Source organism: Medicago sativa, chromosome 5, assembly GCF_051527215.1.
Source record: "Medicago sativa cultivar Bolivia chromosome 5, Bolivia_mono, whole genome shotgun sequence".
Classification (NCBI taxonomy): domain Eukaryota; kingdom Viridiplantae; phylum Streptophyta; class Magnoliopsida; order Fabales; family Fabaceae; genus Medicago; species Medicago sativa.
In genome coordinates, this window is record NC_140753.1 from 56,101,000 (window position 1) to 56,125,610 (window position 24,611).

Sequence of the window (24,611 nt, forward strand, 5' to 3'; positions counted from 1 at the left end):
ACTAGACTATATGAGTTAACAATCCAATAAATCATTGGTTTTTTTTACTCAATGATTTAATCAACCAAAAAAATTGATCATATACTATGCTCTACTTATGCAAAACATGTTCTTACTCTAATGGTGCATTTTTTCAACAAATACCTTTACCATAGAAAAAAAAAAAACTGTCCCTTTACTATCACGAAAGGGTAAAAAAGAAATGAATAGATATTAATTAATTGTGATAAAAAAAATTGTGAAGGGTTTTTAACTCTTCATAAGTGCTGAAAACTAGTTAATTTTTTAGGAGAGTATGAAATACACTATAAAAAGATCCAATCGTATTCTATTTTTCACATGAAACGACGAAAACTATGACCAAAACTCTCAAGTTTTTTTATGCTATGATTCTTTTTCTTTCCATGTTTCTTATTACAACAGATGTTGGTGGTTGTAAGCCATGTTATCATCCATTTCGAATTTCGTTCTTTGCTTCGCAGTTCATACACAACTTTTTATCATGTTTTAGTAACATTAATTTATTATATTTCTTCATTGTAGCCTATTATGGATGTGAAACGGATGCCGATTGTCCACGGTCTATGAACAAGGATTTTTATCTAAAGTGTGTTGATAAAAAATGTGAATGGACTGCAAAGATCTAAGTACAAGATCCGGAAGAATGCAAAAACTTATCGTATAGGAGATTGAGTCATTCTGTTAGCAAAACAAATTTGCATGTAGAAACTCTTTGAATTAATACTCGGTAAATTAATAAACTCTCTAAAATAATAAATTTGTCCGGTCCCTACTTGGGCCAATGTAAAAAATTGAAAAACTCGATAAAATAATAAGATAATAATTTTTTGGGAGATAATTTTCGGTCCCAAGAAAATCATAAATTAATAATTCATAGAAACTGAAAAAAAATATATTAAGAATACATTGAACACATTTGTTCCTCTTGTTTACATTTACTGTACTTCAAAAGTCATTATTGATTTCCAACGCATATGAACACAGTAGTTACTAATTTACGTTGAGTCCCAAGGTTCGCTGCAACGTAATTCTAAGAGGCATAGACTAATTTGCCTTTTTGTTTTGTATGCACAGTATAATTACTTAAAAACTCTTTAAATTAATAATTATTAATTTATCGATAAATTAATAACTCTCTAAATTAATAAATTTCTCCGGTCCTGACATTATTAATTTATAGAGTTTTAACTGTATGTTATGCTCAAATATTACAAGAGTTGTCATTTATTTATTCTACTAGAACAATGATTTTATTTTTCTTTTCCTAAATTCATGAACCTTGCATTTATGATTTTGTACTCTAATATTATTATAAGACATCAAAGAGTTCTATTTGACACTCATATTCTCCATGTAAAGCCCAAAAATATCGACTTTGTAGCTAATCACCCTTTATTATTTTTTTATAAAAGCAGAATTTAGTGGAACAATACTCTCTAGAGAACAGGTGCTCAATCCTTTTGATGGGTGATAAGATTATCTCATCTTTACAAGCGAAAAACTGATCCTTTTGATGGGTGATAAGATTATCTCATCTTTTGATGGAAACAAATGATCCCTTGGTTAGGGACCTTTTAGTTACGTGATCGATTATTTAAAGATTTGTTGCAAGGTTATACCGTTTCTACAACTTCGACTTAGGTCTTTGCGTTAGCTAGGGTTTGTATTCAGTTTTGACTTATAATTTTATGTTTGAGTTTCAGCAAAATCGTGGCATGATTTTGAATCAACAACTTGGAGGTTTGTCACCGCAAAAATCGTGGCACGAGAGGATAAAATCAGGGCACAATTTTGGATAATGTTTAGTATTGTACCGTGTACTAACATGAAATCACGTCTCGATTGGTGCAACTCGTGGCAGGATCTAAAACACTATGTAAGCACTCCATGAACCATTTTGTTGAGTACACTTGGTGAATCTCATGGAAACAAAATGAGGGAACTTTTAGGGTATTTAGATACTATAGGTTGAGGGTCTTTAGGTAAGGTTCAAAGCTTCAAGATGTTATCTTGGAGAACCAAAAGAGGAGGTTGTTGGAAAAAGGTTGGTGCCTTTTGGGGAGAGATTCATGGAGTTGGAAAACACATGAGTGGAGACTATTGTGAAGCAACTTGGGTGAGTGAAATCATTTAGTCTCTTGTTCATGGGAAGAGATTGGGAAATGGGTAGAAATTAGGTGTGTTCTTTGTGAGCTTGTTGAAGCTAATTTATTGTAATCATTTTGTATCTCTTTGTAAAGAACTCATTGATAGTGAAGTGGAGAGATCTCTCTCCCGCACAATAGGTCATTGTTGGACCGAACAGGGTAAACATTTCTCGGTGTGTTTGTTTCTCTACTCTCTTTATCTTGTTTATTCTTTGGTTCAATTGTGGTTTTGTTTTACACTTGGTTGGTAGATTAGTCTAGACCTATTGTTGCTTCTAGTTATTTCAGTTATTGGTTGCTATTGATACTTGCCCCACGAATCCAAATTTAATTGGTGTGAGATTTAAGGTGTCCGAATTCACATCAATTTGCTTTTTTCGGCCACCATTTTCAGTTGCTTTCACCGCCTCTCTCTGGCTTTACGCTCTGATATATGCATGTGTTGATAAAAAATTTATTTAGATTCAATTAATACATTTTTTATTCAATTTATGATTCAAGTATCTGATTTAATTTGTATATCTTCATTTTTATACAATATCTTAGATATGGCATATTAGGATTTATGCGATTGTATTCTGCCCACCTAGTAAGTGATGCATTGTTCCGAGCATGTGTGTGGATAGTCATTAACTAGAATGGATATAGTAATCAAGAGTGTGTCAGATCCTTGTTAAAAAAAAAAAAAAAGTGTGTCAGATCTAGAATTGTTTGACTTGCTTATTTAGCTGCATACTTAAACAACTTGTCATCAAACAAATTGTTGTTCATTTTGTTTTGTTATTATCAAAACCTCAAAGATAGATATTGCATCTAAACCAACTTAGTTCTTACACTTCTATTTTAGTGTGTAATCCCTGTGAAATCGTGAAATCCTTTCAAAATTGCTAGTTTTTAAAAAGTTTTGGAGGATTTTAGATTTTTTTTTTTATACGTGTCAATTTTGACCTAGTTTGCATAAAATCGCAAGTTTCTCTGGCATCTGGGCTTTGAGTAATTTATGTATAAGTATTTTGTAGACTTGAAACTGAGTCATGACTATATGCAATTCATAACAAATATTTAACATTATTTTTGTTTTGGTAGAATTCAACAATTTTGATTGCGATTTTACCATTTTCGATTTTGCTCCTATATCGCTTCTACAATAGTAGTTTAGTAAAATCATTCGATTTCGATTGCGATTTTATGATTTTGGATTCTATTATTTCCTTTCGACCTGAAGCAAAATCTCAATTTTGACAACATGCATGTCTTTCTAACTAAAGATAAGTTTAAGACACAACTGATTTGATGAAAACAGCTCAACATAAATAAATAGATACTTGAGGGACATCAATGTCATTATCATTGTCATCCTCACAAACCACAACAACATCTATGTGACAATGGTATGAAGGGATTTCCATCTTGGCAATATCCCATGCTAAATGCACAACTTTTTTCTTCGTTTGTCCCTAGGAAAGGCATTCAGACTTTTTTGCTTCAGCCAATAAAGAAGTTATGTGGGATAGTCTTTTATAATCCATCTTTCCCAAACATTTCAAATCAAATCTTGATGCTTGATGATCCTTGCTGTAACTCTATTACTAATGAACATTTCCTTTAAATGTGTTCATGTATTTGCAATACGTTCAAAATCCTTATTATTTGTAACCATGACATGCCTTCAAGAACATGTGCATGTTTATTCAATATTGTTTAAAGAACTTTGAATCGTTATCTAGTTTTGGGAAAAAGTTGTAATTATAAATTAGAGACTTTTTATTTAAGTGCTTTGCGAATGTATAGATGTGGAGTTCTAAGCCAAGTGAAGCTCATCTCTTTTCATGGAAGTGTTTCAAAACACTAAGTATTTCAAATCGAAAATATCTTAGAATATATATTCCACTTTAGGGTTTAGAGTTTCATAGTGACTATCAAATCATAAGGCAAGGGTGAAATAATTAATCTTCAAATTTTCACAAATTCATCGTAGTGAACAAATATGACATGCTTATATCAAAAACTATTGATAGAATGTTCTCTTGTTGTCATAAGGTAATATTGACGAGTTTGACATCCAACAGATACCGTAGCTAAAAACTTTCTATAACGGCTAATACATCTTATAATGTTGTCAACTTAATCATAACCAAACTTCCTAGAGAAGTTCGACTAAAATTTAAGTAGAAATTACAAACATAATATATAAGTGGCTAACTATAAATCAATTGAGAATAAAAAAATAATATAATTTAAACTTTATCAAAATCAAATATGAATAAAATAACTTTTTCAAGGGAAAATATGAATAAAATAATTATTTCAGTAAAAGTATTATAAGATATAAAAATTTCAAGTTTATTGTGGGGATGTGCAAAGGTAAACTTAGATTGTCAATAGACTACTCATTTTAAATATGAGTTAAAAATCGTATAAATCATTGGGTTTTTTTTACTCAATGATTTAATCAACCACAAAAATTGATCATACATTATGTTCTACTTGTGCATAACAGTTCTTACTCCAATGGTGCATTTTTTCAACAAATACCTTTACCATAGTAAAAAAAAATTAAAAATTGTCCCTATACTATCACAAAAAGGTAAAAAAAAGTAATGAATAGACATTTACAAAATAATTAATTGTTATGATTAGCAAAGTTTGTTAAGTGACTACCTTACTAAATGTGCTAAATAGAAAAACACAACACATTGATATACTTAAGAGATGTTTAATTGTAATAATAATTTTGTGAAGGGTTTTTAACTCTTCATAAGTGCTAAAAATTAGTTAGTTTTTTTAGGAGAATATAAAATACACTATAAAAGATCCAATCATATTCTATTTTCACATGAAAAGACGAAAAACTATGACTGAAAATCTGAAGTTTGTTGTAACCATAAAGAAAACTCTCAAGTTTGATTATGCTATGATTCTTTTTCTTTCCTTATTTCTTATCACATCAGAAGTTGGTGGTTGTAAGCCATGTTTTTATCCATTTCGAATTTCCTTCTTTGCTTTGTAGTTCATACACAACTTTCTTTTATCATCTTTTAGTAACACTATTTTACTATATTTATTCATTACAGCGTATTTTGGATGTGAAACTGATGCGGATTGTCCACGGTCTACGGACAAGAATTTTTTTTTGAGATGCAAAACGTCATTAATTATAAGAGTACCAAATACAGGAGAATGCAAAAACGTGAATGGGCTGCAAAACGTCACTGATTCTCAGAGTACCAAATACAGGAGAATGCAAAAACTCCCTATAGAGGAGAATGAGTTATTATGTTATCGAAACAAATGTGCATTATATGTTATGTTCGCATGTTACAAGAGGTGTCATTTTTTTATTGTACTAGAACAATACTTTATTTTCCTTTTTCTGAACTCATGAACCTTGCATTTATGGTTTTGTACTCTAATATAATCGTAAGACAACAAGGAGTTTTAATCATATTATCTTATGAGGAAGGATATATTGACTCCAAGAGTAAGTCTAAAGAGTTACTCCACATCCTCACCCTGCAATTTATCTAATTTTAATGGACTAGATTTAATTCTTATTAATAATCATGTGACCTCATTTACATTAACAAATCTCACGGCATTAATTATAAGTTTTTTTTTTTTCTTTTGACTCAATCAATATTTACCTTTTATAAACACAATTAATTTTTGGCAAGTTGGTAAAGAAAATATAATCCCTAATTATTCTTTACAAACTCCTCTCCTCTGCAACTTGTTCATCAAAAATTCTAAAAAAACTTCGCTGCAACTATTTCACTATTCATCATCCAAATTACATATATTTTCCCTAATACCCATTAGTATGTGATTTTTTTTTTGTTGGATTATCCATATATGTTTTTTAGAAATGATTATTATTGATTTTATTCTTTTTTTAGGATTGATCGAAGGACTTTTATGTTGCTAACGCTAGTTGTGAATTTAATTTGACCTTCTCATTAAATTTGAGTCAGACATATCCTTTGTCCATTTCTATGGTGGAGATGAAAAGCCATGGATTTAATTTTTTGGACATGATTTTCTTTTTAAGAAGTTTTTTTTTTTTTTACATGATTTATTTTGTGAATCGATACTAACAATATAGTAATCACCACGGATGCGATCAGCTCCACGGCTGTGTCATCACCAAACCCCTTTTGGGGGTTGTTTCGAAGCTGACTTGACCGCTTTCTTTGATTTCGCCATCGCCGTTGGAGTTACCGGATCTGTCTGATCTCTTGGTTTGATGTGGATTTGCGACCTTGTAGGGCTGTTGATTCAGTTTCAGATCGTGACTTTCTTTCAGATTTAGTGCACTCTTTCGCCGGTGACGGTTCGTGGTTGGCATCAGGTGCTTCAGTTTTGGTCTGTGTTTTTGTTTTCGTTTTCACGTTCTGGGTTCGTGCGCCTCCATTTTGCTGTTTTCTTGTGGCATCGAAGAGTGGGTTAGTAGGTGGAGCCGCTGCAGCGGCTGGTGGTTGTTGTTTAGATTGTTGGTGTTGTTGTTGTTGTGTTACCGGTTGTTCGTCTCCTTCACCGAATAGGTTTGGAGGATTAGTGGGTGTTTTTTGGGCTGGCCTGGTTGTAGTGCTGCTGGGCTTGCAGAGGTGCTGTTTTCTGTCCTCTGCGTGACAGCAGTTCAGTTGTGTTGTTGGAGATTTTGTGATGTTGGAGGCTATTCCTGTTGGTTTGGTGGCGCGAGACCTGCCGCTTTCGGTGGTGCTATTCATGGCTGTTTGGTGGTTGTAAGGTGGTGTTGGTGTTTGGTTTTTTGTTATTTGTTTTTGTTCTGTTGTTGTTTATGTTGGGAAGTTGTGGTTAGCTGGTGGTATTCTCTGGTCATGTCCCTCTGTGCGTGTTTTTGTTAGATACATGTATTGGATTCATTTAGACTTTTTCCGGTTGGAGGTGGATGGTGGTTGGATGGTTGTTTATTCCGATGGACGCCTTCCCATATGTCACCGGCGGTCGACTATATTCGATCTGGATAGATGTTTTAGTTGATGTAGGTTTCTTGGTGAGGCGTTTTGGCGGGGTAGTTTTATGGTGGTGGTGGTGGTTCAGTTGAGATTATAGTGGTGGTTTCGGTTGAGATGGTGGTGGTGGCGGTGGTTCGTTTTTGCGTGGGTGTAGGTAGGGGTTGTCTTGGTGTGGTTTGGATGGGTGGTCATGTATTTGGTGTCGAAACGCTATGCTGATGGAAGCTTTATCAGGGTGTGGTTGGTGTCGCTTGGTTAGGAGGTGGTTTTTGTTTTGTGTTCAGGTGTTCCGCTTATATACGGCGCCTTTTTCTTGTTATTGTTTTAGGTGGTGACATTTTTTATAGGTGTCGTGTTGTTGTGACTGTCGTTAGGTGATTCATCTTTTTAGCACACCTTGTGCGGGGTGAATCACTTTGCTTTTGAGTATTATAATCCATTTTGATTTTTTCAAAAAAAAAAAAAAACAATATAGTAATGTATGCTTAGGCATCAAATGAGGAGGAAGTTGAACTAAAATAACTCCTCATGTGATTATTAATATTTATTGATTAAAAAAGGAAATTATAATTCTTGTTCAAAAAAAAAGGGAATCATAATTAATATTCTGAAATGATTAGGTAGAGGAGATCATATGATTATTAATAACACATAAATCTTGTCCATTAAATTTAGACAAAATGGAGGGTGAGGATGTGGAGTAACTCTTTAGAGTTACTCTTGGAGTCAATATATCCCACCTCCTTATCTTATTCTCTCTTAATTTTGGAGGTATCATTATATCATATCAAATTCAAGCATAACATAACTTAATTCCAGCCCCATTAGCCTATAAGAATAGCTTTCAGAATTAGTTTAGGAAATATTTTTATTTTATTTCAAAGCCTGCAATTTTATTTGATCACATTTTGTTACACTTATCATTTTCAACCACTTCAAATTATATGTTTCCTACGTTTTAATTAGATTTAATACCCTCACATGCCTTGTTGAGTGTTAGAATATATAAAAACTATAATGTCACTATAAAATTATTTTTACTTACCACAATAACAGTAAATAGTTTAATTGATTGTGTGCATTGTTGTGTCGATGTAACACCCTGATATTTAATAACTAGAGTGTATTATTTATAATCTACCTTTTCTTAAAATCAGAGTGAACTAACTCTTGAAATTCTATTCCAAAAATGACGGTTCGACGCTTTGGCAAATTTTATAAAATGATTTCATAGCACTAATTTACTAATAACTTAGATAGTTGACATTAAAAATATTTCAAGTACAACTATCTGAGTTTTTAAATATATTTCCACAACAAAGATACAAGGTTCTCAAAATAATGTGGAAAAAGTAAATCAAGTGACACCCCTAAGTTGATCTTGAACTCTAAATCGATGATAACCGGGTACTGGAGACCGACAAATGGCATCAAGCCTCAGTACTTCAGATCACCAATCCAAGTCGTCGTTCCACAAGTCTTTAGTTTTGAAGCAATTTGCGACACAACTACTAAGAACTTGTGGCATAATCCAAGTCCACAAGTAAATTAGAAGATCACGATCCTAAAATAGTATATATAAAATAATACAAATATACAACAATAGCATAGCCTGGCAGAAGACATGACATTTAATTCAACGAATAAGAGAAACGTACAATTAGCATAAAATGCAAGACTCATGCAAGAGTGTCGTGGATAACCTCCACTAAAAAATCATGATCTCCATAAATGGTCAAGCAATCATGTAGTCTCCATTCTAACACGTCTAGACCTCTCATTATGGTCAAGCAACCAAGACTCAATAAAATTCCAAAACATTAAGGCGAAATTTACACATAGGACAACCACACCTTAATGTAGTCTAGGTGACTCACACCTTGTTCTACAATATCTTCAATCCGTAGAAATTTGTGACATAGCTACTAAGAGCCTGGGGCATAATCCAAATCCACATATAAAGTAGAGGATCATGATCCAAAAATAACATATATAAAAGAAAATAGATATACAACATAACATGACATATCATAAAACATGACATTTAAGTCAACGAATAAGAGAAATTTAAAATTAGTCTAAAATGAATGACTCATGTAAATGATCCCAGTATTTACCATTTCATAGAGTGTCGCGGATAACCCCCACTAAAAAGTCATGATCTCCATAATGATACATCTTAGGTAATCACTCACAACGGTCGAGCAATCATGTAGTAGTTGGTTTTTTTAAGTATTCAATCCTATTAACGGAATAAATCTTGATGAACGGATCTTGATTAAATCATAAATCAAAACACACTTAAGGATTCATGTGTTTACCTCTTGAAGAGCATATCCTCTGAAGTTGAACTGAAAGACTGAGTGATCACGAGTACTACTCGATGATAGCACCTTTACTCAGTCCACACGAACAACTTCCTTCACTCACAGTGGTGGCTGTTAGGCTACGCCGAGCTAGGCTTTGCAAGGCCTGCCAAATTTTTGGAAGGCCTATGTCTGGCCTGCAGCCTATCATAAAATTACTTTTTAGGCCTGAGTCTGGTCTTCTAAAAGTCTGATACGGCCTATTAGCCTGTTTAAAAGCCTCTTTCATATGAACATCTTTTAATAAGCAATGCGATCTAAGTTTAATAAACTAGTAAACTAATATATCAATTACATTAAACTCTCTTTAGATAATCAAGATGAGTTTTTAGAGAATTTGACTATATATTGTATCATATTTCAATTCTAGTTTATAATAATACATTTAAATATGCAAAAAATTAATGTATACTAATAAGCTTAAATTACCGAAAAAGTTAACAAATTTTATTTTAATTCAAAGTACAAAAATATAATATAATAATAAATAATATTATTCATATTTACTTAAATAGGCCGGTCTAATATGCCTAAGAGGCTTTTTGAATGACCTGTGGCCTGGCCTGTTAAGCTAAATAGGCTTTGAAAAAAGCATAGGCCTTCTCTGTTTAAGAAAAAAGTCTAACCTGGCCTGTCATAGGCTAGGCCGTAGGCCCCTGTAGGTCGACCTGACCTATTCCCATCCCTACTAGCTGCTACGAGATGAAAGCTTAGAGAGAAATGGATAGTTTTAGGGTTTCATAAATCTAGGGTTTCTGAATGTGGAATTAGGATAAGTGGTGTACTCTTTCTTCAGCACAAGGATTTTATTTATAGAACCGCTTGTGTGCTTATTAAGTCAAGCGTTATTGTGCTTCTTATGTAAGCCCAATAACCCATTTGATGACTTGCTAACTAAGTAGCTCCACTTACTAAATGCATCCACAAATAATAAATCTTACTTATTTCTCTCATTTATATGTCATTATGTGTGTGACAATGTAGGTTCATGTAACGTTGAATATAATATCAAATCTTATATATAATATTATAAACAATGAGAGGTATTAAGGAACACATCACTGCTATCCAAGTGAAAAGAATGTCATGTGATCTGACAAAACATTTCCGTGCTAACGATCTTCTGTATAATTACCTTTTTTCTCTCATGTCTATATTAAACACAAGGCACATCATGTCACCCTTGTCCAATTCAATATTGGGCCCTAAGACATTTCTACAGTTATGTAGGAGGGGCAAATTCCATCCAATTTACTCATGTTCCTCAAAATGATTCATGGAGTACCCATCAACCGACTTTATAGTCATCCTGTTACGGATGACATTTGTACTGTAACAAAGTACTCAATTCCTACATCTAGGGTACATAGTGGTTTCGAGTCTAAGGTTGGAATACACTAGTTATCACTATGAAAATAACTCATGACATTCACATAATTTTCTATGTAGTATTATCATGGCACTGGTCAATCCAATATAAATATTACTCCTAATATTTATATCTATGTGAAAACTTGATCACTATATCTATGACCCGTGAGATGTAATCATCAGTCTACCTACATAATAGTTTTTTTGTTTTACCGTTATCCCACTTCACAATAAAGCTTGACTATGAATACTTTATAAATAATGTCCTTTAGTTTAATGGGGTTTCATGATTAAGTCACGCTTAATGTTCCATTAAACAAACTAACTATTCAAGGGACTTTATTATTTTGAAACAAAACAAAAATAATAAAGAAATGCCTTATTATTATTATATATTCACAAATATATATTTATATCATTATCATGATACAAAGCCAATTCAATCAATATAGATTGACTATTATAGCTTACTCCAAAAATCCTCATTCTAATATGTCTAAGGTAACCCCTCATAATGGTCATGCAACCAAGACTCAACCAAGATGTAACCCCTCATGTAGTCTAATTGACTCACACCAACTATGAAATTCATGAGCATATGATTCCACATATATGATAATAAAACAACTTACATGTAAATTCAACATATGCAACAACAATAGCAAAATAAATGTTATGTTGACAACGTTTTGGGTATCTAACATCGTATCTGTATATCGTACAATACTATTTAATTATGGAGAATGCTAACCAATGCTCCAAATGCATTGGTTAAGCATCAAAAACAAGGAAGTTTTCATGAAAAAATTATGTAATCATTGCTTGATTAAAAGTAACGTATTATATTTTCAAGACAAAATTTCTATTTGGATATTTCTTAACCATTGTCCTGAGGGCACGGTTTAGCAAGACCCTTTAATTATTTACTCCCTCCGTCCCTATATGTAAACCTCGTTTGTCTTTTTCACATTTCTTAATAAAAGTTGTTAGTGTAATTAATGTGTCTATTTTGTGTGTTAATATTACCAAATTGTCCTTTGTTTGTATGTGTATTAAATTTGACTTTACATATTTCAAGACAAGTTAGTAGTATTAATTATGGGTATGTTTAGGAAAAAATAATAAATGCATCTAGTAATTTGAAAAGAAGTTTACAAAAATAAAATCAAATGGGTGGTTACATATATGGACGGAGTGAGTAGTTAATAGAATCTCTCTCATAGTCATATCAATAGTAATGAATGTGTATTATCTTACGTTGGAATACGGTGTCAAATTTTAATTGTTCAAATAACACTACTTCTAATACATGTATTTCAAAAAAAATCATATGTAAGCAAAATCTGTCAAATACAACAACCCTATTAGTAGAACAAAAATTTCCTCAGTTCTGATTTAAATAAATAAATTGGCAATACAAAAGTTGATGTCTTGTGAACCCAGATTCTACACTAAGCATGTGCAAACTTCCAAATTTTCGTATTAAAGCCACCAAAGACAATTACCTAAAAATAAAGGGTTTTACCAAGCAACGAGGTGAATATTATGTCAGACGAAAATATAACAAATGCATCATGCACATAAGCAGTAGAGAGAAGGGTTGCCTTCTCATCTATAACTATATTTCCATCCTTCCTGGGCTAAAAGTCGGATACTATCATTCTATTAGCAACTTCAGCTAGCTTTGTAGGGTCATTCTGTAAACAATTTAATCATAAAGATCGAGTTATTATATGAAATTAGAACACACTTACTTGGAAACCATGGTGACCGGATTCGTCGAGATTGAAGACAAAGTCTTCCTTTGCCTTTCACATGCTCCAAACTTAGGGTTTTCAATGGGGCAAACCACTAATGAGCAGAATAGTCAGAGTGATGGCAAAGGGGACCTAGCCTCTCTATTTATAACCGTGCAACCCTAGGCACCACCCATCATGGGCCTAGTGTTTGGGCCTACACTATGTTTCTACACAAATCAGATTAAGTGCCCAAAAGCCCAATATTTATTGATCACTTTTATTAGGGCCTAAGCATCATCAAATGGATCACAACATCAGTCCGTTTTTATTAAAACCAGAACCAACAATTGATTGTAGCCCACAAAATATTAGAAGAAATTCTAACACATTCACCTAGTCAGAGGTATGGATGCCAAATGTTTCTTCTCGCAGTGCATAGATTGTCATTGGAAACTGGAGATGAATTGGATCAGAGGAGGAGAACTGCAATGGACGAGGGAATTTATCGTTTCGGTGCAGACCAAAAGGAAGCTCCAGTACTAGTTGCAGCACCCTCAAGAAAAGTATAAGTCAATTGCTTCCCTCGATTAGCAAAATAACATTCAAACATGTGAATAAAAAACCATGCTTTAGTGTAGGACTTAAAAATACAGGTAAAACTCATGCACTAAAATGAAATAACATAAATAAAACATATATTATCAAGCAAACATACTTAAGCCTAGCCCAAGTAATACAAACTTTGAAAGCCTCACACTTCTCCTTGTCCCAGCATTCAAGAACGCGCTCCAAATTATCCCTTGCCTGAGCTTCACCAACGTTCTTCATTCTAGTAGTATATTCACTTGGGTTAGATAAACATGCATTTACTTCAGGAAGTGGTTTTGAAAATACATGCATATCTGATCCATGTATAGTCTTGCATTCACATTATCTAGTGTATTAATGACAACACTCAAGTTTTTCCAAAAGTTATCATGAAACACATTTTCAATTTCAAAGCTAACACAGTTTTGCAAAGCTTCAATATTCATAGTTGACGGTTTATAGATGCAGCAGCTGATGCAGTAACTATGGACTTAATTGGCCTGGCCAATATTCCAATCCCAGAAGAGGATTTGCTTGCTTAAGTTATAATCCTCTCTGCATAAGAAACCATTCAAACAAGAGAACCAAATGAAGAGATACTCCCTCCGTCTCACGATATGTGTCTCATTTGAGTTTTACTCGGTTATTAAAGAAATGATTATTAGTGTTAATTTTAATGGTAAAACATGTATCATTTACTAAAACACCCTTATTAATTATAGTTAGTGAAGTAGTTATAGATGATTGAAATGCAATAAATAAGGGTATGTTAATGAAAAAAATAATAAATGTTGTATTGGTATTATAAAAGGGCCATATAATTTGTAACAAAAAAAAAAGAGGAAAAAGGACACCTATTGTGAGACGAGGGAGTAGTAGATAATACAAGTATATGGGAATATTTGGCAAGGTCCAACAGAACCGTTGAAGAAAAACCAGAGTTTGAATCTGGAGATGAGGTAATGTTATAATCGCCAAATTTATTATATCGGCGTCAACCAAGGAAGGAATGGTATGGGCCTTTTATAGTACAATGTATCTGTAAAAGTGAGAGAATAGTGATCTGCGATAATATGATGTGGTACACTAAAGTTGAAAAGTCTAACCTGAAGTTGGTAGAAGAACTTGATAAGAAAGTATGGACTTAAGAAGATGAACCTACATGGAAGAGCTTCAAAGGCGCAAAGTAGACTTATCTGTTAGGCTCGAGACGCAAAACACGCGTTCAATGGGAGGGAAACCAATAGTGAATTTTCTTGCTATTTTTTTCTAGTCACTTTAAGATTCTTGTTAAAACATTACTTGAATTGTTGCTATTACTCGTAAATGTGCTTGTTCTAAATTGTGTTTTTTCTATACCCATGATGCACTTGTTTGGTACTTTGAGACTATTCAAGCCACCCTTATATTATTAATGTCCTTTGCTAAACTTCTTTTAGCTTCCATGAATTTTTCTTTGTTGTTACTAAGTGACGAATTATTTCAAAAGTTTTGAACCAATAGTGCTATCTATTTGATTTCCTTGGAGTTATTTGAACTTGGTATTATTTGAAACTAAGTTTGAGATTGCTCTTTGAAATTGACAACATCCTAAGTTTGGGGTGGGGTACTAGTAGTACTCGGTTATCAAAAGAAATGAAAAGAAATAAAAAAAATGTAGATAAAACCACAAAAATTATATCTACACACACAACAACAAAAACAACAAAAAAACAAGAGCTAAAAATTAGTCTCTTAAAAACAAAACAAAACAAAACAAAAAAAAAAAAAACAGTTCTACTAATACCCATTCTTGTTTTTGGCACAAATAATGAAGATTGGTTATACTTCATAGTTTAGGTATTTTTAGCTTATAATCTAACTTCAAGTTGTTTGTTAGTCTACTTTCTCAAAAATATCTCACCTTAACCTAAGCCACGTTATAAACCTGAAAGACCTCTAAAGTGTGTATATAATGCTAACTTTGAGTGCATGTTTAGAATTGTTTCAAGTAGAGCTATCAAAACGGGCCGGCCCTAACGGGCTTCAGGCTTTATCGGACCGAGCCAAAAAGCCCGGTTGGAAAACGGGATTGAAATATACTACCCGAGCCCAGCCCTGCACGGGCCGCGGGCTAACGGGCCGGCCCGTATTAAAATTACATTTTTTTTATATAAGAAAAGGTACTGTAAAATACTCCTATAAATTTTTTTATAAATAATATTTTTAATATGTTTAAATAATGTCTAGCACAAAAATAAATTGTAAACATTTTCGTACACTAGTCGTAAACTAAAACGGCGAGGAAAACAATTTTAAATAAATTAGATACGTTATGGTTATAGATATTTATATATTCGATCTTTAAAATTATAAATAAGGAAATGAGTAAATATAATTTTATATTACATTTATATGTGTTAATTCATTGAATTTTCACTTTTATTTTTGACTTTGATAATCAACTAAGTAAAGAATTATTTGAAAAATATATATAATTTATAGGATTTTTTTTGTTATGCGGGCTAACGGGCTACCCGCGGCCCGTTCGGGCTAGCCCTAACGGGTACCGGGCTTTTTAGGGCCGGGCTAAAAAGCCCTATTAAAATTCGGGCTCAATATTTAAGGCCCAAGCCCTATAATTAATCGGGCTAAACGGGCCGGCCCGTTTTGACAACTCTAGTTTCAAGTACATAGCAAGGTGCATTCACATGACAATTAGAGTGGGTAAATGTTGTCACCAATTCCACTGGCTTTAACATACATGTATCTTGAAAAAGAGTGTGGTTGAAAGTATGATATGTCTTCTCTAAGCTTGCCCCGCTTCCATGGAAGTGGTAAGTTAGTCAAGCCTGAAAATGGAATGGATGATGATCTGAGAAAATTCTTCGAAAAGGTATTTCTCCGAAAATTAATGCAAATTTAAGATTTGAGCTATTTCGTTACTTGAGGACAAGCAACAGTTTAATTTTGGGGTAGCATGTTTTCAATCATTTTAGTTGTCAATTGAGTCAATAAAAAGGAGTTTTGAAGAAGTTGCTTGTGGTTTATGGGACATTTTGTAATATTTTCAAATCGAGTAATGTAATTTTGTTTCTTCCCTAAACAAGACAACTTCATAAGTCTTCTTTGGTATTGTCTTGAAAAATCATGTAATTCGACAAAACAAGGCACCTTATGAAAGTTTTAGAAGACATGGAATGAAGTTCAAGAAGGCTTTGAAGACATTACTAGTTGGGAGAATTATGTCCCAAAGTCCCAAGACCAAATTGAAGAAGGAAAACACTCAAAGAAACGAAGTTAAAAATGGAAAAATCAATATCAGACATTGAGGCTGAGCGCCTCTCACATTCTACATGCACCCTAGGCCCGTGGGACAGAGAACGTTTTGCTCTCTGTCAGCTGCCATGCGCCTCACGCCTAGTCCCACGAGCGTCGTGCACGCTATTTTGGGAACACAATGTTTTGTTGTATTTTCTCTGCGGGTTTGGAGATAAAACCCAGTTTCCCAACCCAAACCTAGCAAAAAAAATATGCTTATAAATACAGCTTCTATCAACATTCACAAATATTCATTCATAACTTGGTGGTTCAAGAGAAAGGCAAGTGCTAGGACCATCAAGAAGGATGTTTTCATTCACAAATATTCATTTAGAACTTGGTGGTTCAAAAGGAAGGCAAGCGCTAGGACCATCAAGGAGGAGGCTCTCCTGAACCTTCTTAGAGTATGCTTATTTCTCTTGTATATGTGTTTTGTTACTGTGAATAACTAAACACCTTTTGTTTTGGTTTGCAAGATAAATCTCTATTTATGTGTCGGAATTTACTAATGCGAGTTTTTTATTAAGTTATCATTTGAGATCTATTTAATTTTCATATGTATCAGACAACATAATGCTTTCATGCCCTACATAGTGTGACATACCTAGTCAATGTAACTGGTCCTAGATTAGGTGCAGATCGGGATATGGATTACATCCTACTTGTTACATATAAACTATTCTTCTATCTCTAATTAATTATGGTTATTATTAGTTCTTTAATCAATTAGGGTTAATCAAGGTATGTGGTGAAAGTCTAAGATTTGTATGTAAAACTAGTTCCTTTAAATGAGAATTTAGAAATTTCAACTATGTTACGTTTTAATTACTTATGAGAATGTAAGCCCTCGAATTAAGAACTATCTGACTGTGTATGGAACTCTAGAGTATCGACGACCATGTACCCCATATTGTATGTATGACCTTTAGGGTAATTAAGGAGAAACATGACATTTGGGAGGACGTTAGATCTCACCAAACTAACCACTTAAATAAGAAACTTCATTTAATAACTGGTAAATTTGCATTAATTCCAACAAAGTGGTAGGGGGATTGAAGGAACCCTAATTGCCACTAAAACTCTAAATCAGACCTTTTATTTTCTGCAATAAATCCAACTTCTTTGCACAATCAAATCAATTGCAAAACTCCCCCCAATTTACTGCTTATAATAGATTTAGTTAATTGCCTCGTCGAAACGACAATCCTTGATGAGAATATTTTACTTACTACTTGTAACGCCCCAAATTTTTGTTCAAAGGCATTACTTAAAAAGAATAATTCTTTAAAAAAAACACTTTAGTGTTTCCTGTTTCCTTAATATCAATAATTAATTGTAACAAAAAAAAATCAATAATTAATAGTGATTACTGGTTGCGGGTTGTGTATGTGGTGGATAAACTGAAGTTTTCTTCCTTTTTCTTTGTTTTGCAATATTTGAGAGAACTTTCAATTTATTTTGACTCTATTAATTTGTTGTATTTTTTTGTTTGTTTGGTTATGTATTGAGTTATCTATCCTATTGATGGTTCTATTTGCATATTTATTTTTGTGATAGATGATAAAATAGTTTTATTAAGTCAAGATGATGAAAATAAACAATTACTTGTTAAGCCAAATGTCGAATGAATTGATTGAGAGGAAATCAAAGGAGTTATGGTTTGATGTAAATGAATATTGTGGGACGATATTAGAGATTTTTTTCTTTTTAGTGCCGATTTTAGAGAAGTTAAAAAAAAATAGGAAATCTGTAAGGTGGTTAGAGTGGATGTCTTGAATGTTGTGTGCACTCTTCTTTGTTGCTTGGTGATTTGATTATTGTTGACCATATCATTTAATTTTTGGTGTTTATTATTATTGGGCGTTAGATTTACATTTTACTTTTGAAACCCTTAGTGGTAAGACTAAATATTGAAAAAACTTCATACTAAACGAAGTTGTTGTGAGAGATAAAAATGTTAAGTGGGATTGTCTATTCGACCATCATAAGTTGCTTGTTAACTATTGACAAATTGAGGAATCGATCACCCTCAATCACTTGTTGATAGTGATGAAGTAGTTTTGCATCAAACAAGATAAGTATTTGTGTATCGTCTCCAAGTATTAAGAGTACTTGTTTGTTTGAAATGTAACTAGCTAAACTAAATTGCAAAAGTAAAAGTTGAGATAAATAAGGATTGAAACTTGTTAGGAGTAGAGTTCCTTAACCAAGAGTCACACATAACCTAATGATCCATACGAATTCTAGCTTTATAACCAAAATTATCACAATCAATTCTACACTATCCTTCGTGTCCAAAGCGATATAATTAACTCTAAGATATCGTTTAAACATTCGTGTCCAAATCCCTTAAACGATAACAAAGTCGATCGGATAACTTAATCGACCGTGTCCAGCCTGACTAAATGTCCGAAAGCATTAAACTCTTGATTATGGTGATTATCAAAGATTAACAAAGATGTCAAGTAAGTTAACCTAAGATATATTGCTACTCTAGCCCTAGATTCAAGAGTTCGTGTCCAAATCATCTTGAATTTCATTGAAAGCATTAACAACAAGAATAACAACAATTATTGAATATAAATTGCTAGAACCATATATTGCAAGATCAAAAGATTACATGTTAGCAAGGATCAAGTACCTCTCATCCCAACAAAGGGTATTTAGCTACACATCATCATGGAAGCCTTGCAAGGATGGATTGAAAAGGAAAGATTCATTACACCTTGTGATGTCTCAACAAAGGAGGAAAGATCCAACTTCCAAAATCACTCTCACTCTATATGATCTACCCTATTTCTCTCTATAAAATATCTATATCTAAAAACTAAAAGAAAAACTAAGAAAATATCAAGCTCTAAGATCTCTCCTTCAAAGAATAGCAAAGGGGCTATTTATAGAATTCCTGCTTTGCTTGAGCTCGCCTCGCGAGCAGTCTTACTCGCCATGGCGAGTGATGCTTCCTTCACCATTAAGATTCTGCCACGTCACCTTTGGAGGGTCAAACCGCCCTTACTCGCAACGGCGAGTAGCTCTGCTCGCCTCACGAGCAAGAGGGTGCTTACGGCCTTTTTGCTTTGTTTTGATGCTCGCCACTGCGAGCTGCTGTGCTCGCCTCGCGAGCAATGGGGTACATGCGGCCCTTTTGCACTTTTCTTGGTTTTTTTCATCTTTGCTTAGTGTCTTGAGGTCAAATCCTGCGCAATTGGGTAAAGTAAGGCAATTAAAGCGTAATAAGGCAATTATCACTTTTATCTCAGCTTTTCCCTAAATAACTTGCAAAACAAGTAACAAAAGTGCTTAAAATATAACATGAAAGTATCACTTCCTAGCACTTATCAGATAGTAGACAAGATCATGATGATTGGAATGGATCAAACTCACCAACAATTAGAGTGGAGGAAGTTAATCAGATATCATACAAAGAGGTAGGCAATCAATGATTTCATTTAAATATTTTTCTTAGTATGAAATCTTAAAAGTTTGACCTCTTTAACTTATTAATCTTTTGATTTTATATATGACATTGCTTGATTTTAGATATAAAGTGTTTCAAACTATTTTGACTCTATATTCTTAGAGCAATTTAATTCTTTTTTTTTTAAAGGAAGGCCAGATTTCGGTTTGACCAAGGTATTATTTTCCTTAGGTTACTGTCGGTTATTTTGTTATGTCATATAAAACTTATACTTTTTAGGAACTATATTTACTGATTTGTGTTATTCTGAATATTTTATTTGTTTTTATTTGCAAAAAAAAAAAGTAAATTGTTTGTTTTTATGATTAAAGAACTCACTAAAGTTTGTATATAGATGTGGCGTCAGAGTGCGCAACGGAAAAGTAGAGTATTCATTTTCATAAGACATTTTTTCTATCTTGCCATTCGAAAAAGTAATTTTCTATTAATTTATTTTAATAGTTTATCTTTCCATTAGTTTTGTTCTAATATTTTTAAAGAAGTGGATATTTTTAATTAATGTCTTGGATGAAAATACGGGACGTTACACTACTTTATTACTTGGAAACGGTTTGGTGCACTTGTCAAATTTAATCATCAACACTTATGACAATGATTTTTGTACTAGCAGTGGGAAGAACATGCAATCATTGAATGCGTGGGAGAACCATGGATATTATAAAAATGGTCTAGAAACCAAACTATCAAATGATAGTTGAGACCAAATTTCACTTATTATGAGCATCAGGTTCAACTGAGTGCCTTACTCAAAAGATGGGAAAGCTTTTCTGCTAAGATACAGCATTAGATATGAGTTGTCTTTGTTTAAAATATAATTATGCCCACGAATTAATTCATCACTCGTTTAAAAACTCCAATATTTATTGAGAGATGTTCTTATGATCTTATGAACATGCTAGCAAAATTAGGGAACGGAATTTGACTTATGAGTATATGGTTACTCAAAGCAAAATGTTAATTTTACACGTTTTGGTTGAAAAATCAAAATAAATTGAAGCGTAGTCAAAATGTTATGATACTTTGCAAATCCTCTCTATATATAAATGTCATTTGCATATCTATTTTTAGGTTGTTTTTGAACTTTTAATAACTTTTTAATAAAAAATATGTTATATAATACACATCCATTTTTTTTTAGTCAAAGAAAATGTGTATAATTTTTTTAAACTCTTGAAACTTTAATCTACTTAAAGCATAATTCGATAATGTATATGAATTATTTTAAAAACCCATTTCCATTTACATTCAAAATACTTGTTCCAGACCGACCTAAAACCCAATGTGAGTGGCCCAATAAAGTCATTGCTCATATTCCTCAAGAGAAAGCATTGTGACGGTGCACCCAAAGCCATGTGTGTATGCCGCACATAAGCGTGCCAAAATCAATCCTAACCGTTAGAGACATCTCTTACAACCTCTAGGATTCACACCGCAAAATCCTAAGGTAGTTACCGACCTCCTCGGCTATATAAACATGACTCAGCATCACACTCAAGGTACACTTTTATTCACCCAGTTTTTACACACAATCCAACTCTTTCACATACTGACTTGAGTGTTGGAGTCCTACCGTGTCTACAGGCACCATTCTCCTCCGGAGGCGAACTCTCCTCCACATTGGAGCACCATGAACCACCGCGACAACAACTGCAATTTCTGGAGAACCACCACTATGTATCTCTAATCTTCACAAGACAGATCAATACCAAATAATTTTGTAAATCAATATGGATTATATAAGTGATGTAAAAGACAATGTAGAATAAACCATGGAATTATAAAATTAAATACAAGTTCTTTTTTACTCAATGATTTAATCAACCACAAAAATTGATCGTACAATATGTTATACTTGTGAATAACATATTCTCACTTCAATGGTGCATTATTCCGACAAATACCTTTATCATTGTCCAAAAAGAAATTTGTCCCTTTATTATCATGTAAGGTTAAAAAATTAATCAATAAATTGTTACAAAATATTGTTATAATTAGCAAGCTTCTTAAGTATCCTCCTTATTAGGTGTGCTAAATGGACAAACACAACACATTGGTGTACTTAATGAACTTTATAAACTATATAAAGATCAAGTCATGTTCTACTTTTCACATGAAAAGACGAAAAAATATGGTTGAAATTCACAAGTTTGTTTTTCCTATGATTCAATTCATTTCTTTATTTCTTATCACAACAAAAGTTGGTCGTTGTAAGTCATGTTTTCATACATTTCAAATTTCCTTCTTTGCTTTGTAGTTCATACATAACTTTCTTTAATCATTTTTTAGTAACATTATTTTACTATATTTCTTCATTACAGTGTGTTATGGATGTGAAACGGATGCGGATTGTCCACGATATACACACAATAGTTTTTCTTTGAAATGCATTAATAATAAGTGTGAATGGTCTGCAAAGCCTCACTAGTTCTCTGAGCACCAAATCAAGGAGAATGAAAAAAAACTCCCTATAGAGGAGAATGAGTTATCATGGTAGCAAAGCAAATATGCATTATATGTTATGTTCGAATATTTAATGTACTAGAACAATGATTTTATTTTTATTTTCATAAACTCGTGAACCTTGCATTTATGATTTCGTACTCTAATGTTATCCAAAGACAACAACGAGTTTTAATTATATTGTCTTATTCTCTCTTAATTTTGGAGGTAACATTATGTCATATCCAACTCAAGCATAACATAACGTAATTTCAGTCGTACTACCTATAACAATAACTTTAAGAATTAGGTTAAAAGATAGTTATTATATTACTTCAAAACCTACAATTTTATTTTATAACATGTTTTTACACTTATCATTTTCAATCACTTAAAATTATATGTTTCTTACGTGTTAACTAGATTTAGTAGCCTCTCAGTCTCATGCCTTGTTGGGTTTTAGAATTTATGAAATCTAGAACGTCACTACAAAATTATTGTTACTTACCATAATAACAGTAAATAGTTTAATTAATTATATGTATTGTTGTATCGATATAACACCCTGATTTTTAACAACGAGAGTATATTTTTAACATGCTTTGATGTAGTCTAGGTGACTCACACCTCGTTCTACAATGTCTTCAATTTCGCATCAACTTGCGACTTTACTACTAAGAGCCTAGGGCATTATCCAAGTCCATAGGTAAAGTAGAGGATCATGATCCAAAAATAACATATATAAAAGAATATAGATATAAAACATAACATGGCATAGCAAAAAACATGACTTTTAAGTTAATGAATAAGAGAAATGTACAATTAGTTTAAAATGTAAGACTCGTGTAAATTATCCCAGTATTTACCATTCCATAAAGTGTCGTGGATAACCCCCACTAAAAATTTATGATTTCCATAATTATACAACTCAAGTAATCCCTCACAACGGTCGAGCAATCATGTAGTGCCCATTCTAACATGTCCAAGGTAACCCCTTATGACGGTCGAGCAACCAAGACTCGGTAAAACAACAACATACATATCAATCCAGCATATGTAACAACAACATCTAAATGTTAAGTTGATAACGTCTTGGGTATCTAACATTGTATTTGAATATCATACAATACTATTTAATTAATTGGATCTCTCATATTCATATCAACAGTAATGAATGTGTATTTTTTTACATTGTATGAATACGGTGTCAAACTTTAGTTGATCAAATAACCTTAATCATAACAATTATTATTTTAGAGAACAATACTCATAACAATAACATTCTTCCAATATTTGTATTTCGGAAAATCATATCTAATCAAAATCTATCAAATGCAACAACACAATGATAAACACATAGCAACTTGGCACACAAACATGCGTACAAACACACATGCATTCTAATATATGTAATATCGTTATAATGCTTCCTTACCTCAACAAGCTTTCCTAAAATAATCGCTCATGTGCTCATTGGGGCTTGGTTCCCTAAACCACATAAATAACGTATGTCAATAACAAACTTCCCAGTTTGCACTACCTAACCATATGGTTCATCCAACTAAGTCAAAAAGGAAAGGTTCGTTTTCCCTAACTTTTTTGCTCGAAAACTTAGATAAAAAATTTGACTGTCACTTAGAAAAATGAAATCATTTCAAAAACTTTTCTAGACATTGTTTAACGCTTTAAAATTGTTGTTTTCTTCAAAACTTTTAACCTGGAACAAAATTAAATTTGTACCAACATATGCATTTTTCAAAACAACTCTTGCTTGAAACTTTACGCAACGTACTTTAAGCAAATCACTAAGTGCAATTTTCTAATGGCATTTTGACAGAGTCTCCATTGTATTTACATCGTTTACCAGGACTTTCTATCTAGACAATAATTAGAAAGTCTCAGACAAATTATATCATACAAACTCTTAACACTTTCAAAATAGTATTTTGATTCTAAATTTTTTAATCTTTAACCTTTGATCACAAACCATATTTCCATTTTCATCATTTTAAATATACAGGCTCATCTAACTACGACCTAAAGCAAAATTTATTTATTTTTGTGCCCGAAAACTTAGAGAGGGTCAACCTGACACAAACCTTAGCTATCAATTTTTTTTCCAAAATTTTTCTTAGTTAGATTAATAAGTTGGCTCAAAAGAAGCTTATCCATGTAAAGAAAATGAT

The 24,611-nt window shown here is 32.7% G+C and overlaps 4 long non-coding RNA genes across 4 annotated transcripts; all 4 read left to right on the forward strand.

Annotated features, from left to right (window-relative positions):
- The first annotated feature begins 235 nt into the window (after positions 1-235).
- LOC146923278 (uncharacterized) lies at positions 236-1,364 on the forward strand. Its single transcript, XR_015012869.1, has 2 exons — positions 236-435; positions 544-1,364. It is a non-coding gene; the product is annotated as an uncharacterized LOC146923278 (long non-coding RNA).
- A 199-nt stretch (positions 1,365-1,563) lies between these two features.
- Positions 1,564-2,358, forward strand: LOC146923279 (uncharacterized). The gene is made up of 2 exons (XR_015012870.1): positions 1,564-1,633; positions 1,725-2,358. It is a non-coding gene; the product is annotated as an uncharacterized LOC146923279 (long non-coding RNA).
- Positions 2,359-4,734: 2,376 nt separating this feature from the next.
- On the forward strand, positions 4,735-5,613 carry LOC146923280 (uncharacterized). Its single transcript, XR_015012872.1, has 2 exons — positions 4,735-5,131; positions 5,243-5,613. It is a non-coding gene; the product is annotated as an uncharacterized LOC146923280 (long non-coding RNA).
- Positions 5,614-22,003: 16,390 nt separating this feature from the next.
- Positions 22,004-22,624, forward strand: LOC146923281 (uncharacterized). Its single transcript, XR_015012873.1, has 2 exons — positions 22,004-22,193; positions 22,305-22,624. It is a non-coding gene; the product is annotated as an uncharacterized LOC146923281 (long non-coding RNA).
- The last annotated feature ends 1,987 nt before the right edge of the window (positions 22,625-24,611 follow it).